An 8,864-nucleotide genomic window follows, 5' to 3' on the forward strand; every position below is an offset into this window, starting at 1 on the left:
GATCCCATTACAGATGGTTATGAGCCACTATGTGGTTGCTGGGAATTGAACTCAGGACCTTTGGAAGAGCAGACAGTGCTCTTAACCACTGAGCTATTTCTCCAGCCCTATAGATAATAATTATGACAAATGTTACCTGTATTAGTGAGGATTTGTAGTGGCATATTTTCCCCGAAAGTTGGGAGGAGCTAAGGTGGGAGGAGTAGGGAAAGAAAGAGGAGGCATAAGGAGAGGAAGAGGTGAAGAAAGAGGAGGAGTTAGGAGGCAGAGATGAAGGAATGATGGAGAATCAAGCATGTATCAGGAGCAGTCCTGGGTAACAACTTATAGCTAGGTTATATATTGGGAAACACCTCTAATTGTGTGAGCATCTTGTTAATTGAGCATTATCAAACATATAAAGCCTTTGGTTAATTTTTAAACTTTAGAGTCTCATTTCTCATTTCTATGTGGATGGTGGGATCTGGGCACGGCCCAGCCTTGTGGAGACAGTGTGGAAGATTGGCAGAGCCATTTCCCACTCTGGTGTTTCGTGGGTGGCAGGGCTGGTGTCTCTGGCTGCCTGAGCTAGCAGCTTGAGCCAGCGGCCTGAGATGTGACAGCAGCGAGAACACACCTCTGCTCATGACCTCAGGCCTAGCCTAGACAGGGAAGACTGGTGGCTGATTAAGAACAAGCAAGATTGAGAGCCACCATTTTAAATATCTCTCACAACAAGGATTCTCTAGAAAACTAGAACTGATAGAATCAATCTCTCTCTCTTTCTCTTTCTCTCTTGCTCTCGCTCTCTCGCTCACTCTCTCTCCATCCATCCATCCATCCATCCATCCATCCATCCATCCATCCATCCATCTGGAAAGGGGTATATTAGAATGGCTTACAGGCTGTGGTCCAACAATGTTTGTCTACCAAGGGAAGGCCCAATAACCCAACAGCCAGTAGTTGTTCAGTCCATGAGGCTGGGTGTCTCAGCTGGTTTCAGCTGGAATCATGAAGAAGTGGGCTCCAGGGCCAGTGAAGGAATGGACTTGCCAGGGAGAGTAAGAGTAAGCCAGGAAAGAGATCAAGCTTCCTTCCACAACCTTTATATAGGCTGCCAGGAGAAGGTGTGGCCTAAAGATGGATCTTCAAACCTCAAAAGATATAGATTAAAAGTGGGTCTTTCAAGTTCAACTTATTTAAGAAAGAATACCTCGCAGGTGTTTTAGTTAATTCCTTCTATGATCAGGTTGACAACTAAGAACAGCATCACATGACCTATTGCATCACATGACCTATTGCTCTATTGTGGATGATAATTATGCTCAAATGTTACTGTTGTTCTAGAATGGAAAAGGCTGCTTAGAGGAGTTTAAATGAACTGTCCTCCTTGTTTTCTTCTCTTCCTCTCCCCTCTCTTCTTCCTCTTCCTCCTTCTCCTCTCCAGTAATCCTGCCTTTCAAATTCTAGACCAGCTCTCTGTTTATTATGTTGAGTTGTAGGCTGTATTATTTAGCCTGGAAAAGACAGCAAGTATTAATTTTGCCATAGTTTTCTGGTTCAGAGTAGCAACCTCCATGCCACCTGTAGGTATCCTTGATTTATTTCCTGTGTCTATCTCCCTCCCTCACTGTTTTTGGCATGTTTTTTCTTTTTTCTTTTTAATAATGGAAAACATCCTTGGTTTATTTTCTGTATCCATTTCTGTAGGCTTAGATTTTTAAAACCTATTTTAATAAGGGTTCTCAAATACCTCAACCCCCTTATAGCCCACCATTCAAAGAGAGGAGAAAAAAGATAGTAAACAGGGCAAAGGGATATGGACTTGTTTAGAAGTCGTTCTTTGGGGTGATTACAATCTCGTTTGTCAGTTCAGTAGTGCCAGGATACCAACAGTTCAGTTGAAAAGTTCCACCAAACACGAATCAGCAACAGTAGCATGATCCAGCAGAAACCACCAGGCCTCCCTTTGAGGATCAGTGTGAGTCAGTGGGAGCAAACTGGAATGCTAGAAATTCTCTGCCATGGCTCTCTCAATGAAGTGAAGATCAGCAGAGACTGGAGACCAATGAAGCATTTCAGGGCTAGCTATGCAAGTGCCCCATTACTCTCTCTGAACATCACATGTCCTCCCAAGGGTCTTGCCTCTGCAAGATACCACTGGAGTCTGCATCACATGACACAACCAGAAACACCTCACCTCTCCAACTTCCCTTGACATGTTTTACATGGTATTTTTGTTTGACTGTTTTTATGATGGAAAGCCCAATATGTGTTTCACTATTTTATAAACATTTGACTCTTGTTTATAGATCTTGTGCAATACATTCTGTCAACAACGACATAGCAGATAATGAACTATTGTTCATAGAAGAAATACAGCATCAGGCTCCTGGTGGCCTCTGTCAATATTTTTGTCAATGGGTGAATACCTGATAAGTGTTTCTGTTTGAAACACCTTTCTTAATATCTATTGTTAATTCCCTAACATTGAGAGCATCAAGTCCAACAACACTAACTTGTGCCCGAGGAATACTCCTTTTTTTTTCTGCTCAGGAATAAACATTAGATGACACTTGGGGTCTATGTAGAAGTCATTTTAAGCAGAAAAACCACTAACAAAAATGTGAGAGAGTGGAAAACTGTGAAAATACCACTTAATAGGGCACAGAAAGGCAAAAATTACTTTGTTTATCCTTAGTTGGCCGTCTCTTTGGACTAACCAAAGTTTTCACCACCCTGTGTTGTATTTTATAAAAAGACAAAGAGAGAGGAGGAGTATGTTTTGTGAACACGTGGTAAGGTGTGGGGGAAGGGGGTGCCTCCGTGGGCCCACAACAAGGCATCCCTTCCCTCTGAGGGACCAGTCACATGATGGTATAGAATAGACTTTATTCAGGGCATAGGGAGAGGAGTTAAGAGGGTAGTAGAGACAGAGAAAGGCAGAGAGAGAGAGAGAGAGAGAGAGAGAGAGAGAGAGAGAGAGAGAGAGAAGGAAGAAGAGGAGGAAGAGGAGGAGGAGGAGGAGGAGGAGAAGGAGGAGGAGGAGGAGGAGGAGGAGAGGAGAATAGAGGCCAGCCATGAGCACGTGGAGAGAGGGAGAAGGGGATGGGGAGAGAGGAGAGAAGGGGTGAGAGGACTGAGTGGGAGCAAGAAGGCAAGAGAGAGAGAGAGAGAGAGAGAGAGAGAGAGAGAGAGCAGAGGAGATGAGCAGCCCCTTTTATAGTGTGTCAGGCACACCTGGATGTTGCCAGGTAACTGTGGGGCAGAGCTTAGACAAAATGATTACATTCCCCCATTTTGGTTTCATTAAAAAAGAAAAAATTAGAAAGAGGTGATGGTGGAGCAGGAATGGGGCCGATGTGATCTTTAGCTACTTCCTGCTGATTTTGGGGTGACATGTCTATAGGAAACAGGAAAGTGGGTTATGGGGATGTTGGTCCAGTCTTAGGAGAATTAGCTGTTTCCTTGCTGTGCAGGGTTTGTGGAAGTGTCTGTGGATAGATCAGAAGGAACAAGTCTGTGTCTGTGAGAGTAGATTGGAGCATCTGGAGGTTGCTTCTCTGGAGTTGTCCTGGATGGAGTAAGCACCTGTACTTGACAAGATGCTGAAACACACACACACACACACACACACACACACACACACACACACACATTGTAGGTAGAGAATAAGATTAAGTATATTTAGGAGAAATAATTCTTTTTTCTTAGATGTATATTTGAAACCCAGAGGTGTCCCACCTTCTGGAATAGGTAGTAAGTGAGAACTTCAGGCTACTGATTAGCAGATGTACTTATCTGGATGCAGTCTATCTGGTCCATGAGAGGTAGACCTGAGTGCGTTTCCTGTAGCTTTTAAGTTTACAAAAGAGATAATAGCATGAGTTAACAACATGAACATTCTTTAAGATGAGCCTTTTGTGGGTGGAGCAGAAGGAACAAGAATTTGTGATTATACAGTTGGATCATATCATAGTAGAGTGTTTCGTTAGAGTTAGACAAATTTATGAGAACTCAAATAATGTTAGGACAGTGGCAGAGCAAGAAAAGGAAACATGAAGCATTTAATTGATGGAATCTGAGTTTGGGTAAGGAAATAATGGATTACATCTGTCAAAGCTTACATCTGAACTAGTCGCTAGAAACTGAGTTTAAGTAAGGAGTTAGGTCTGTTTGCTAGCTGTCAAACTACAGTTACCTTAGCTGTCAGAAATCCAAGGAAGAAAAAAAATTATAATCTAGGGTCATATATTAATTAAAAAATGACAGAGTTCATCTATAGTCCACTAGTGAAATAATTCCCTGTGGTCTCCATGGCAACTTGGGCAGAGTCAGTCTGGCTTTCAAGCCCGGAAGACAAAGAGCCTTTTATGAAGAGCCTCTGTGGGTTAGATAATGCATGACATGAGGAATGAGTCACCTTAATTTAGGCAATATGAGGCCTTTGGCTCTCTAGTTTGTCCACAGTGTAGACCAAGGCCGAGCAGGGCAATGGCGGTGCTTTGAAACGGTTTTCATACCACGATTCAGGCAGTCTCTTATAGCTGTGTCTCTATCTTCTGAGACCTTGTGGAGTAAGCTGTTGGACTTTGGGAGATTCTGTCTGTCATAAACAAGCATATTAATAATTAACAGACTTCTGACAAGATTGAGGACTGCACCTATTGGTCATATCTGAGTTGGACAACTTATGCTTGCTTAATTACTTATTTGAGAATGTATATATAAATATAGTAAATATAGCACACTAGACTATAGTAGCAACAGCAAAAATCATTTACCGAGGCGGGACAGGAATGAACATCATAACTGTTAAGTAATTTTGACAGGCTGTATAAGTAGAGAAAACCATATTTTGTATTAGTAAAGAAATTGGCTTAGAGTTGGTGTGGACCAGGTTGTAAAGAAATAAGAGAGTTGGCAGCAGTGGTGTGAGATCGTGGTGACAGAAAGTGAGTGCGTCCAGGCGGGTTCAGGCCTGTGACATGAACCAAGCAACCAAGAGGGGCGAGCAGGCCATGGAAACGGGCTGGTATGCAGACCGAGAGAGGCCGGTGTGCTCATGTGTGGTTGAGGCACCAGGCGGACGCCCGGGCAGGGGTGGGGGGCATGGGATGTGTGGGCAGCCTGAAGAGCACAGATCTCAAGGAGTCACAATAGGCCAGATGGGACACGAGAGGGACTGGCTTTAGCTGGCTTCATTTCGAGGCATTGGTGGTGATGGGGCAGCAGTGTGTGTGTTCTAGCAGCCAGAAGACCTGCCCAGTGCTTCTGGCTGTCGGCTGGTGCTGCTCTGTCCCACCCGTCAGAGTCTGCGGTGGGCAGGGGAAGGGAAGCGCCCGAAGTAGGATTCCATTTTCTGGCAACTCCACTCAGGGGGTGGGAGAGAGCTGAGGCGGGAGACATTCAGTATGAGGCGGGAGACATCGGAGCGAAAGTGTGCCCACAGCAGTCCCACTGTCCCTCAGATGTGGGATGGCAACATCAGCAGCTCTGGCGCAAGGCTGTGTGAGCACTTTTCCTGCAGCAGTGTCGGTGGGTCTTGTGCTCACTATGTGAATCCCAGGTAGAGAGATAGAAAAAGAGAGAACAAGGACAGGGGCAGATGGGTGTGTGTGGGAAAGCAATGTCTCAGCAGACAGAGTTCCCGGCATGGGGTGAAGCCAGACCTGCTTTTCACGCAACAAACCTGGGAACAGAGCAAATGGTGGGAAATGAGGGCTGCTCCTGGCAAGTAGTGCAGTAGCGGCCAGCCTGGAGTGAGTCATCCAATGATGGAAGTGAGGGAAGGGTGAGGGGGAAGCCTACGCTGCTATGGATCACTAGCAAGAGAGTTGTTTTTTTTTTTTTTTTTTTTTTTTTTTTTTGGTTTTGGTTTTGGTTTTGGTTTTTCAAGACAGGGTTTCTCTGTGTAGCCCTGGCTGTCCTGGAACTCACTCTGTAGACCAAGCTGGCCTCGAACTCAGGAATCCACTTGCCTCTGCCTCCCAAGTGCTGGAATTAAAGGCGTGGGCCACCACTGCCCGGCAAGAGAGTTGTTTTAAAGTGCCAGTTTAGTGGCCATGTAGAGATATTGCTTGTTGCTTACTGTGAAATTAGACCAGGACATCCGAGTAAGTAGGGACAAGGTGGTGAAAACCAACACATGGGTGAGAATAGGGTTATTAACTATCTCTACCAGCATCCTGAGGATACTGTTAATAACCAGAGAAACTTCCAGTTAGGCAAGACCACTAGGTTGTCAGTCATGTAGTGGTCTGGGGGATAAGCTCTGTGCCAGTGCCCTGACAACAGAGAGCAGTTCACCCAGGCCTGGGGTTTCACAGCAGCAAGAAAGGAACCATCTCAGAGGAGAGAGGAAAATCTCACCCAAGGGAAAATGTCCTAGGAGGGTCAGTGAAAATACTGAATGTCTCCATCTTCAAGGGCAGCACAGGGTTAGCTCTGAGTGCAAGAACTATCCCCTGGGACCATGGGGACATTTACTCGGACCAGTGGGGGGTGGGGGGGGTTTACCAGTTCTCTTTAGTTTGGGGTATCCAGCGTTGGTTGTACATGAGGTAGCAGGGGGGATGTGAACTTGCGGAGTTTCTAAATCCAAGTCTTGGTACCAAATGTTGTGTTTTATAAAAAGATAAAGGGAGAGCAGGAATATGTTTTGTGGATGTGTGGTAAGGGTGTGGTAAGGTGTAGCAGGCCCATGCTGAGGCATTCCTTCCCCCTGAGGGACTAGCCACACGATGGTATAGTATAGAATAGAGTTTATTCAGGGCATGTGGGGAGGGGAGTTGAGGGGGTAGTAGAGACAGAGAGAGAAAGAGAGAGAGAGAGAGAGAGAGAGAGAGAGAGAGAGAGAGAGAGAGAGAAAGACCATGAGCACATGGAAAGAGGGGGAGGAAATTGGGGAGGGGGAAGGGTGAGAGGACAGAGCGGGAGGAAGAAGGCAAGAGCAAGAGAGAGAGGAGGGGCATGCAGCCCCTTTTATAGTGAGTCAGGCACACCTGGCTGTTGCCAGGTAACTGTGGGGTGGAGCTTAGACAAAATGCTAACACCCTGTACCTGTCTAAATGACCACGAGAGCACCACAGGTTATTGAATTTTGAGGTTACAAAAAAGTTTTAGTGGTTAGATGTGTTATATGCCTAAAATTTCAGTATTCAGGAGGCTGAGGCAAAAGAATTCAAAGCCAGTCTGAGCTACATAATAGGACATGCCTTAAACATAGCTTTAATGGGTAGTTTAGTTACTCTACAAATACTAAGAATTAGCTTTATGAGTCCTCAGGATTGAAACCAGAACTTTGTATATACTCAAAGGTGTGTCTCCTAGGCAATTCCAGAATACTCAAAGGTGTGTCTCCCAGGTAATTCCAGAATACTCAAAGGTGTGTCTCCTAGGTAATTCCAGAATACTCAAAGGTGTGTCTCCTAGGTAATTCCAGAATACTTAAAGGTATGCCTCCTAGGCAATTCCACAATACTCAAAGGTGTGTCTCCTAGGTAATTCCAGAATACCAAAGGAGTGTCTCCTAGGTAATTCCAAATAGAGCCAAACTGATAATGAAGATAAATAAGCAAACCTCACCAAGTTCCACCATAGTAAACCATGAAGCCTAAAAATGTAATATCTTTGTTTTGATTTTCTAAAACTTTGAAAACGGACTCTTGGGCTGGAGAGATGGCTCAGAGGTTAAGAAGAGGTTGTTCTTCCAAAGGTCCTGAGTTCAAGTCCCAGCAACCATATGGTGGCTCACAGCCATCTATAATGAGATCTGGTGCCCTCTTCTGGCTTGTGGGCATACATGCAGGCAGAACACTGTATGCATAATAAATAAATTAAAAAAAAAAGAAAGAAAGAAAACAGACTCTTCTCTGATACAATACATCCTGACCACATGCTCCTCCTTGCTGACTTCTACTTCCCTCCAACCTCATCTCTATCCCAGATCGACTTTCCCTCCATTTCCCTTCAGAAAAGAGCAGGCCTCCAAGAGAAAACAAGCAAACAGGACAATAGGACAAGCAGAGCTCTCATATATAGGCAGGACAAGGCAAACCAGGAAGAGGAAGAGTCCCAAGAGCAGGCAAGAGAGTCAGAGATGCACCTGCTCCCACTGTTAGAAGTTCCACAAGAACATCAAGCTACCAACCATAACATGTATGCAGAGAACCTGGGACAGACCCACATGCTTGCCACTTGAGTCTCTGTGAGCCCTTGTGAGCCCTGCTTAGTTGATTCTGTGGGCCTTGTTTTCCTGGTGTCCTCCATCCCCTCTGGCTCCTACCATCTTTCCTCCTGCTCTTTTTAAGGGTCTTCAAACTTCAAGAGACCTGATGGAGACGTCCAATTTAGACATTCTTGGAATAATATCTGATTGTGGGTCTTTGCATCTCCTTCCCTCTGTTGCTGGAGGAAGCTTCTCTTGATGATGACTAGAAAGGCACTAATCTATAGGTATAGCAGAATATCATTAGGAACAATTTAATTAATTAATTAATTAATTTGGGGGTCAGTCATGTTTGATTCTATTCTACTTCTCTGGACTATCCAGTCTCAGATGCCTGGCCATCTAGGTAGTATAGGGTATGGGTTCCCTCTTGTGGTGTCAGCCTCAAGTTAAACCAGACCATTGGTTGGCCCACAAGGTTTATACCCCAGTTGCCCCAGTAGATTTTGCTGGCAGGATAGATGTTGGTAAAAGGTTTAGTGGCTGGGTTGGTGTCTAATTTTATCTTTCAGTATCCTACAGAGAACCTTCCCATGCCAAGGAGACTAGAACATAGGGGTGAAGGCTGTATGCAGGCATCAGCTCCACCACTGTACACCCACTGAGCTGTGTGAACATTGTCTTTGGCAATGGCGTTCCACTGTCAGTTTTCAGA

This window comes from Arvicanthis niloticus, chromosome 4 (genome assembly GCF_011762505.2).
Source record: "Arvicanthis niloticus isolate mArvNil1 chromosome 4, mArvNil1.pat.X, whole genome shotgun sequence".
In the NCBI taxonomy this organism is placed as follows: domain Eukaryota; kingdom Metazoa; phylum Chordata; class Mammalia; order Rodentia; family Muridae; genus Arvicanthis; species Arvicanthis niloticus.